Raw genomic sequence first — 10,000 nt, 5'->3', positions numbered from 1 at the left:
CTCCCTTTCTCCCTTCCTCCCTTCCTCCCTTCCTCCCTTCCTCCCTTCCTCCCTTCCTCCCTTCCTCCTTTCCTCCCTTCCTCCCTTCCTCCCTTCCTCCTTTCCTCCCTTCCTCCCTTCCTCCCTTCCTCCCTTCCTCCCTTCCTCCCTTCCTCCCTTCCTCCCTTCCTCCCTTCCTCCCTTCCTCCCTTACAAAGGATTACAAAGGCGGAGCATGCCGACAGGAGACCTTTTGGTCCATATCTAGGTCGGATGCGAAAAAAATCATGATAATGATAAATTGATAAATAAAAACTATAATAATGTAAATAACAAATGAAATACATAAATAAATGCACAGGGATAGTTGAATAATAAACAAACACGTAAATAGTAAATAATAATTAAATTTACATATAACTAATAATAAATGAAAATCAAACAGACAAATGATAACAAAACAAAAACAAATAATATAAAATAAATTATAATCATTACAGCATCTTGCTTAGGTGTTTATCTAAATAATTCTTAAAGATTCGAACTGAACTACATTGCATTACCTATGCAGGAAGTTTATTCCATTCATTAACTACACGGTTGGCAAAGTTGTTTCTACCTACTTCCAAATTAAATCTATATCTAGGTCGGATGCGAAAAAAATCATGATAATAATAAATTTATAAATAAAAACTATAATAATGTAAATAACAAATAAAATACATAAATAAATGCACAGGTATAGTTGAATAATAAACAAATAGGTAAATAGTAAATAATAATAAATTGACATATAACTAATAATAAATGAAAATCAAACAGACAAATGATAACAAAACAAAAACAAAAATATAAAATAAATTATAATCATTACAGCATCTTGCTTAGGTGTTTATCTAAATGATTCTTAAAGATTCGAACTGAACTACATTGCACTACCTGTGCAGGAAGTTTATTCCATTCATTAACTACACGGTTGGCAAAGTTGTTTCTACCCACTTCCAAATTGAATCTATTTCCAGACAGTTTGAGACCATTGTTTCTTGTCGGATTCTCTTTCAATGTGAAAATTTTGTCACTTTTGATGTTGTCAATTCCCTATAGAATTTTAAAGACCTGTATCAAGTCACCTATGAGTCTACGCTTTTTTAGGGAAAACAGATTCATATGTTTTTGTCGATTTTCGTATGATTTATTTTTTATATTTGGAATCAGTTTTGTGGCTTGCCGTTGTACTTTTTCCAGTCTGTCAATGTCTTTAATGAGATTTGGTGACCATACGGAAACAGCATATTCCAAATGTGGACGAACTAACGATTTATATAGCTTGTTAATGAGTGATGGACTTTTGAAGTCAAAAGATCGCGCAATCAGTCCTAGAATCTTATTTGCTTTCTCAGAGGCTGAAATACACTGCTTGGATGATTTGAAATCGTTACTGATAATTACGCCGAGATCTTTTTCACTATCCACTTTTGTTAACGAATTTCCAAATAACTTGTAATCGTACTTACTGTTATTTTTACCTATGTGCATTACCTTGCATTTACTTGTGTTAAATTTCATTAGCCACTTTTCAGACCATTGCTGTAATTGATCTAAATCTTCTTGAATATCTAATTGGTTTAAATGATCATTTGCCATTCCGCACAGTTTTGTATCATCAGCAAATTTGGAAACAGTAGATTTTAGTCCATGGTCTATATCATTTATATATACTATGAATAGAAGTGGCCCAAGAACGGAACCCTGAGGAACTCCACTTGTAACATTTTTCCATCTAGAAGTTTTTTCTATTTAAAACAACTCTCTGTTTTCGATCATGCAACCAATTACTAGTCCAACTTAATAGACTACCACTTATTCCGTGCGAAGCTAATTTAGTAAATAGTCTTTCATGTCCTTCCTCCCTTCCCCCCTTCCTTCTTTCCCTCCTTTCTTCCTTTCTTCCTTCTTTCCTTCCTCCCTTCCTCCCTTCCTCCCTTCCTCCCTTCCTCCCTTCCTCCCTTCCTCCCTTCCCCCCTTCCTCCCTTCCTCCCTTCCTCCCTTCCTCCCTCCCTTTCTCCCTTCCTCCCTTCCTCCCTTCCCCCCTTCCTCCCTTCCTCCCTTCCTCCCTTCCTCCCTTCCTCCCTTCCTCCCTTCTTCTCTTCCTTCCTTCCTCCCTTCCTCCCTTCCTCCCTTCTTCCCTTCCTCCTTTCCTCCCTTCCACCCTTCCTCCCTTCCTCCCTTCCTCCCTTCTTCCCATCCTCTCTCCTTCCCATCCTCCCTTATTCCCTTCCCTCCTTATTCCTTCCTTCTTTCCTTCCTTCCTTCCTCCCTCCATTTCTCCTTTCCCCTTCTTCCCTTCCTCCTTTCCTCCCCTCCTCCCCTCCTCCCCTCCTCCCCCCTCCCCTCCTCCCCTCCTCCCCTCCTTCCCTCCTTCCCTCCTCCCCTCCCTTCTTTACTTTCTGGTTTCCTCCTTCCTTCTTTCCTTCCTTCTTCTTTCCTTCCAACTGCCCGTCATTCCATCCTTATTTCCTTACCTCCTTTCTTTTATATATATATATATTTTTCTTCTTCCTTCCATTTTATTTTCTTTCCTTTTTTTATCCTTCTTGCTTCCATGCTGTCCGTATTCATTTTTTTTTTTTTTTTTTTAGTCTCACTTCTGCTTAACAATTTGAATATTTTCGGAGTTTACCCTTTCAGTTACTACCCTTTCCCCCACCATTACCCTTCTCTCCATCACCATCCTCCCTCCCTTCCTCCCTCCCTCCCTCCCTCCACCATTCTTGAGCGTTATCCTCTGGTATGAGCTGGAACATAAGGCAGATTCCCGAGCTCTGTTGTACTTGAAATGCAAATCCCATCGCTGTGACCCAAAACCAACGAATGTCCATTCTCTCGATTAAATCTAAGGTCTACGCAGAGACCCACTGTGGCTATTGATGCCCCTGCTTGTATTATGTTGGCATTTCTCAGCAGACATCAGTTAATCCTATTTACTGTTTGCCCTGAGTGGATTGGATTAGTATTTCTGGGCAGACGCCAGTTAATCTTGCCTATTCACATGAAAGGATTGAGTGGATTAGATAAAATTTTCTGAGCAGAGATTGAGTAAGTTCCGACTGTTGGTATTCCTTAGTGCACTAGATTGGTATTCTTTAAAAAAAAAATATGCACAGATGCAAAACTCGCTCGTAATCGAATAAGATATAATGAGTCTACATACTATCAAAACCCATCTATCAGCACCCTTTAATAAATTGGATTGATATTATTAACTGCTGCCCTATAGCCAGGAGGGGTGGGTTCACCCTCAAAAATCTTATTAGACTCCCCATTCCTTGAGCCAAATAATTCTCCCTTTCCTTCTCCCTCCCCTTCTTCTTCTCCTTCTCCTTCTCCCCCTGCCCTCTCCTTCTCCTCCACCTCTCTCCTTCTCTCCTCATCTCCTTCTCCTCCCCCTTCTCCTCTCTTTCTCCCGCTCTCTCCCTCCCCCTTCTTACACAGAGAAGAAGAATAGATAAGAATGTCACTTTTTTATTAATCAATTCGACCACAGCTGTGGTATGTTCGACTATGATCTAGCCCTGTAACTCTAAATGCCTTGATTTGAGTTATAAAGCCCATTAGTGATAAATACCACTTGCCCAAGCTGTACATATGCTTTGTCTAACATGAACCCAGTCAGAAAATTTCCCCTCAAAAGATAAATAGACAAATGAATGAATAAATAAATAAGTAAATAGATAAATAAATGAATAAATAAATAAATAAAAATAAATAGATAAATAAATAAATAAATAAATAAATAAATAAATAAATAAATAAATAAATAAATAAATAAATAAATAAATAAATAAATAAATAAATAAATAAATAAATAAATAAATAAATAAATAAATAAATAAATAAATAAATAAATAAATAAATAAATGAATAAATAAATAAAAAATAATCACTAGAACCAAAATAGTATACGTTGATCTGGGAAGAAAATGAAGCAAGATAAATCTAGAATTGTCCAACGACTGGATGAAATGTATAGGGTCACAACAGAAAAAATAGAAAGAAAAAAAAAAAAAAGGATGATGTATCGTAGTATCAGATATCCAGTCTAATTCTGCCCTGACCTTTTCAAAGCGGATGTCAGCGTGACCCAACATCGATGCCTCACGTGGCGATTGGCAATTGGCGCCCCGCGACTTCATTCAGCGGATGAAAACGCTCCGCATTTGTGAGATTAACGGTGGTATTCTTAGAAAAAATTCTTCTCTTGTATAAATCTTATGTAAATCCTTGGAAGGGAAAGGTTTATATAAGGAAAGATTTTTTTTAGTATACCACCGTAAGAATCTTACGTTGGTATTCATAAAAAATCCTTATATAAATCTTTCCCTTCCAAGGATTTATATAAGATTTATATAAGGAAAGATTTTTTTAAGAATACCACCGTAAGGGATTTGTATCAGATTTATATAAGGAAAGAATCTTTTTTAAGAATACCACCGTATGACCCATCCTCACTGATCGTTTACCACCTCCTACGCCTACTTTATGTTCCTATTTTATGGCTGAAACCTATTTAATCTTCCTATGTTATATGTTCTTATTCTATATGTTCCTACTTTTTATATTTCTATTTTATATGTTACTATTTTATGGCTGAAGACAAACGGTTTTATTCAGAAGAGGGACTCTCCTTCTCACCCTCAGAGAGAACCCCTTTAGTTCAAATACTCATCATGGAGGTTCTGTTCAGAATCCATACAATTCTATTCAGTTGGATAGGATGTCATTTTTCGGATATTCCTCCCAGCATTTTTTCATTTGCAAAATTTTTGTAGTGTTGGCCGGAGAGTGAAGTAGAAGTGAGGTGGAATAATAAAAAGGTGTTGATGCTGCATCCCGAGCTGCCTCATCGGCTCATTCAATGCGGGGAATACCCACATGAGGTGGCACCCAGTAAAGAGGCAGTCTGAAGCGGGAGAAAATTCGGATCACCAAAAAATTAAATCCGAAATTCAATGGTATTAGGGTATGGAGGGTGTAAAGAACTTTTATGGCGCTGTGTAAATCAGAGATGATCATAAAGGATGAAGAATAATGCACACAGAGACGAGGATAGCAAGTAGTTCGGTTAGATAGATTAAAGCAAAACGGAGAGAGATATTTGAAATCTGTGTTTGTGAGAGATATAAATATATATATTACTCTGTACAAATGTGTATCAGAGGGACGAGATAATAATTAATAAAAGAAATCCTTTTTAGGCGATTTCAAATTGTCTTTGGTTTCCAATTGTTTAGCTTAGAGCCTTAGACAAAGCAGGGGCGTAAGGGGGTAGCGGGTGGCAACTAGCCTGCTCGGGTTGGCTTTGTGACAGGGAGAACGTTATCATTTATTTCTAGTGTGACTACCAAAACTGCTATCCTTATGCTAAATGGACGGGCAGAATGTGGACGTCTGCCGAAACTGAGTCGGGTGGTGATTCGGCCTATTACAAGGCGGGGCGGGGTGGCAGGTGAATGACCTTGATGGATCTGGGAGGGCTGTTGCTCTCATCCTTTACCAGGTAACGGACTTCCTTCAGTGTGGTTACGGAATGGGTGGATTTGCTGATGGAGGCTACCCAGCCAGGTTGAAAAGGGTTAGCTATATGTAAGGTACCTTTTCTAGCTCCTTCCCTATATGGAGTGAGCAGAGTGAATCCTGAATAGGGCTGCTCAGGCATTCAGGTGGCTGCTGCTGAGCTGTACTTCTACCTGATACAGAGAGACCACTGGGCCTGCAGCACCACTGTGTGGGAGGGAATTACAGGATTCCAGAGGTCACCTTTCACTCCTACTATCACGCACCATCACCGTGGAACTTTTATTGCATAAATAAAAAGGAAGCGAAAAAGTATTGATAGCATAGTAGGAAAAAAGGCTTAAAGGTCAACAGAAAAGGTTTTCAAAGAAGTGGTGAATTTATTTGGTAGATATATGGCTTAATATTTTTTTCTATAAAATAATGTAAAAATAAATCCTAATTATTACGCAATGTGATAAAAAGGCCTACCAAAATATCGGTAGCAGACCATCGGTTGTTTTCGTAAGGCTCTATCGGCTGTGACGTCAATACTGCTGTTTACATTCTGATGCATACCATATGCGTGCACTATAAAATGCCGTGGTGCGCTGTCAACCCGATCAGTGATCTATCATATTTCGTGTGTTAGCAAGGTTTCACCAAGTATTTAGTTCGAAAATGGTTTATTGTGTCGCCGCAAATTGCAACAGTGATTCGACGAAATCTGCTACGGATGGACTTCGTTTCTATTCTTTTCTGAAAGATCTTTTTCACAGAAAGGATTGGATCATTCGGTGCACGCGGCTTGAGTCACGGTATCCTGGATTGAAAGCGAAACTCTGTTCAAAACAAAAAATAGTATACTCGGGACCCTGGCCTTGCCGAGTCACTAGGAATCAGCACGAGGCCCATTCTAAAAGAAGATGCAACACCGACAATTTTTGTCATCGACAATGCCACAGTTTCGGCAAACAAACGACGTCGAAGGAGCATTGCCATTGAAAAAAGAGAACACCTGGAGATAGGTGTATCAGTCTGTATCATGTGCAGAGACCTTACATGCCTAAGTGCCGCCCCTGGGCAAAGTTCTCAGTGACCCCTGTGCACGGGCTCAAACAAAGCCCGTGGGAGTGATGCTTCACTCCCGAATTTCGAAAAAAAAAAAAAATCAGTGGAAACCCCCTCCCCCCGCATCACCACTTCCCATCTCCCCTATCCTTTACAGTCTGTTTTACCTATTGGCTTGCGAAATAATAATAGTAAATAAAGATTGTATTCAATGTCCCTATTGCAGAAAGAATAAGTGAAAATATTTCACATTCTGTTCATTCCAACGCAAAATTCGTATGTTAGGGTAAAATATTCAGGGCTCCTTTGACTTTTTTTATTATAATTATTTTGTCAGCCTTGTGGGCGGCATGTCCAGGCTAGAATTGCCGCATCCCTGAGGGCCCTGATCATGTGCACAGGTAGGGCTGTGTTATCTAGGCTGTCACTGACAATCATTAACAAGCATGGTTAGTCTTGAATTGACCCACATTGGAACATGAAAGGGCATCCAAATCCAATAAATCTTCTTCACTCGATGTAAAATCACTTTCGTATTGCGTGCTGGCTATGCCGAAGAATGTAAACAGCAATCGTTACGTCATCAATTGCCCTAGCGGTGGAAAATGTAACTACGACATTGAAAAGTTCGTTTGCTATCAGGCACTTTTAAGATTATGCTATTTGGATAAAATCAAGAATATGAAATGATAGAAACGTGCATTTTAGTGTTCTAACTTCTTCTAAGTTATATTTTCATACATGAAATAACGAAAAATAAAGAAATCCAAAAACCTTCTCAGTTGAGGACACTATAAATCATTCATTCACTACAACCTCATAGCTAGCGTCATCTTGCTGATGGAATTCAATCCTGGAGGTGACGAAGTAGCAATTCACTTTTCCTCCTGGAGAGAAGCCCAGTGACCCAACCTTTCCTGTAATTAGAACCCAGACCAGTATAGCTTAACTAAAATATATACGACCAACTTGCAAACGAGTGAAAAGAAATAGATTAACAGCTGTAGTCCTTAATTAAGATTTTCTGGACCTTGGAAAGCAAAGGATTATAGACCGTATGCTAACGGAACTTAAGGCCCATAGTCGCTACAGCACAATTTTAATCCTGAAGTTTCCTTTTCGAATACAGTCCTTGTTTGCAACAGCAAACAAAAGCGCGAAAGAAATACATTGAAAGTGTAAGAAAAGCTTCCATCTAAATTACCTTCAAAACACATCTCCACCTAGTTCCTGCCAGATGTCTTACATTCGAATCAAATTTTATTTTTATCACTTCAATTCTGATACACTCTTTACAGATTTTGTGCTCTTTTACGAAGAACGATTTACTCTTGAATCTCCCTTGTCATGGAAGAAAATCATCCGGCACTGGCCGGAATAAAATTTCCAAAAGCAGTCGTCTGGCCGAGATGGTTAATATTTTGACGCTTATATGGGTTTACCACAACTGAATAAAATCATCCGATAGCAGCTAAGATAAACACAAGGGCCGAATGTAGCCGCAAAAGTGTTTATAATTGCTTTACGTGCATTCAATTCCAGCTCTTATTTCTTATGTGTCCATTTTGATATAAAGTATATTCATTTGTGTATATTTCTTTGTTTGATTTAAGAAGTTGTGGCAGAACTGGTGAAAAACGTCCCTCATGCAAAGCTGCTGGTTGACCTGAAAGACGAATGAATGAGAGGTGATACAGATGATAACCTGTATTAGGGAGGCAAATTGAACGTGCTAGTCATGGAACCCATAAGACGAGAGCTGGATAGCGTTCTACTGTTTTTTTTTTCTTTCTTTCTTTCTTTCTTTCTTTTTCTTTACTATGAATGGTACATGAAAATATTCTCTGTAAGGTTTAGAAACAGTCACAAGTTTTCCACGTTATTTTTCATATTGTCTTAATATTTGTGACTAAACATATATGAACCTTATTCAACCTAACCAATTCCGGTTCAGCCAACCAACCGCCAGTCAAATAATATTTCCCTGCGCAGAGTTAAGTCTGTTGAATTTTGCCCTCTTCTGTCTCCATGGTGACGAAGAGAGAGAGAGAGAGAGAGAGAGAGAGAGAGAGAGAGAGAGAGAGAGAGAGAGAGAGAGAGAGAGAGAGAGAGAGAGAGAGAGAGAGAGAGAGAGAGAGAGAGAGAGAGAGAGAGAGAGAGAGAGAGAGAGAGAGAGAGAGAGAGAGAGAGAGAGAGAGAGAGAGAGAGAGAGAGAGAGAGAGAGAGAGAGAGAGTCATCAGTTCTCTACAAATTTCTTCCCCCCCCCAATTACCATTTCAAGTTCTAAGCACCTACGTTTGAAATCATGAGCACGCTTATTATGTACACACGCGCGCGCGCACATACACACACAGGCACAGACACACCCACACACAAACACACACACTCACACACACACACAAACAAACACACACACAAACAAACAAACACACACACACACACACACACACACACACACACACACACACACACACACACACACACACACACACACACACACACACGACTCGGTGGCGCAGTTGGTAGAACGATGAACTACTAGCATGGTGGTGCGCGTAGTGCTTGGTTCGAATCCTGCCCAGGGCCGAAATTAATTTCGGTACAGCTGCGCTTCGGGTCGTTACTCTGACTCTCGTGGGCGGGGAGTTGGGTGTGTGTGTGTGAAAGGTCATAGCATTACCCATAGATCGGACCTACGAGCTCTGAGCTCTCTTCCAGGAGGGAAATAGCTGTCGATCACGAGTCGAACACGTGATCCAAAAGACCAAGTGAATACATATATATATATATATATATACATATATACACACACATATATATATACATATATACACACACATATACAGTATATATATATATACATATATATGTATATACACACACACACACACACACACACACACATATGTATATATATATATATATATATATATATACATATATATACATACATTTATATATATGTATATATATATATATACAATATTACAATTAACACCACAGTTGGAAAAAAGAAAGAGCTGATTATGCGAGTTTATATATTTCGACTGCTAACATAGTGGGAGGAGGATGCTATCTTTAAACAGCAACCTCTTACAAAAGAAAAGAAACGAGGGAAGAAGTGGATATAATTACTTTCACTCTCTAGTGACCTCAGGATGACATGAGGTTGGGTCAGTGGGAGGGGGAGGATACCTATTGACAGTTTGTTTTGCAATTAACAATCCTGAGATTGTGTCTGAGGTCCTTTGACCCTTTCAAATATTCATAGTGGAATCAACTTTAATTGATTAATTATCTTCCCCCCACACACACACACTTAATATATATATAATATATATATATATATATATATATATATATATATATATATATATATATATATATATATATATG

Source organism: Oratosquilla oratoria, unplaced genomic scaffold, assembly GCF_046742065.1.
Source record: "Oratosquilla oratoria isolate Oo_2021 unplaced genomic scaffold, ASM4674206v1 SCAFFOLD49, whole genome shotgun sequence".
In the NCBI taxonomy this organism is placed as follows: Eukaryota; Metazoa; Arthropoda; class Malacostraca; order Stomatopoda; family Squillidae; genus Oratosquilla; species Oratosquilla oratoria.
The sequence above is the reverse complement of the archived record's forward strand: the minus strand, read 5'-3'. Positions refer to the sequence as shown.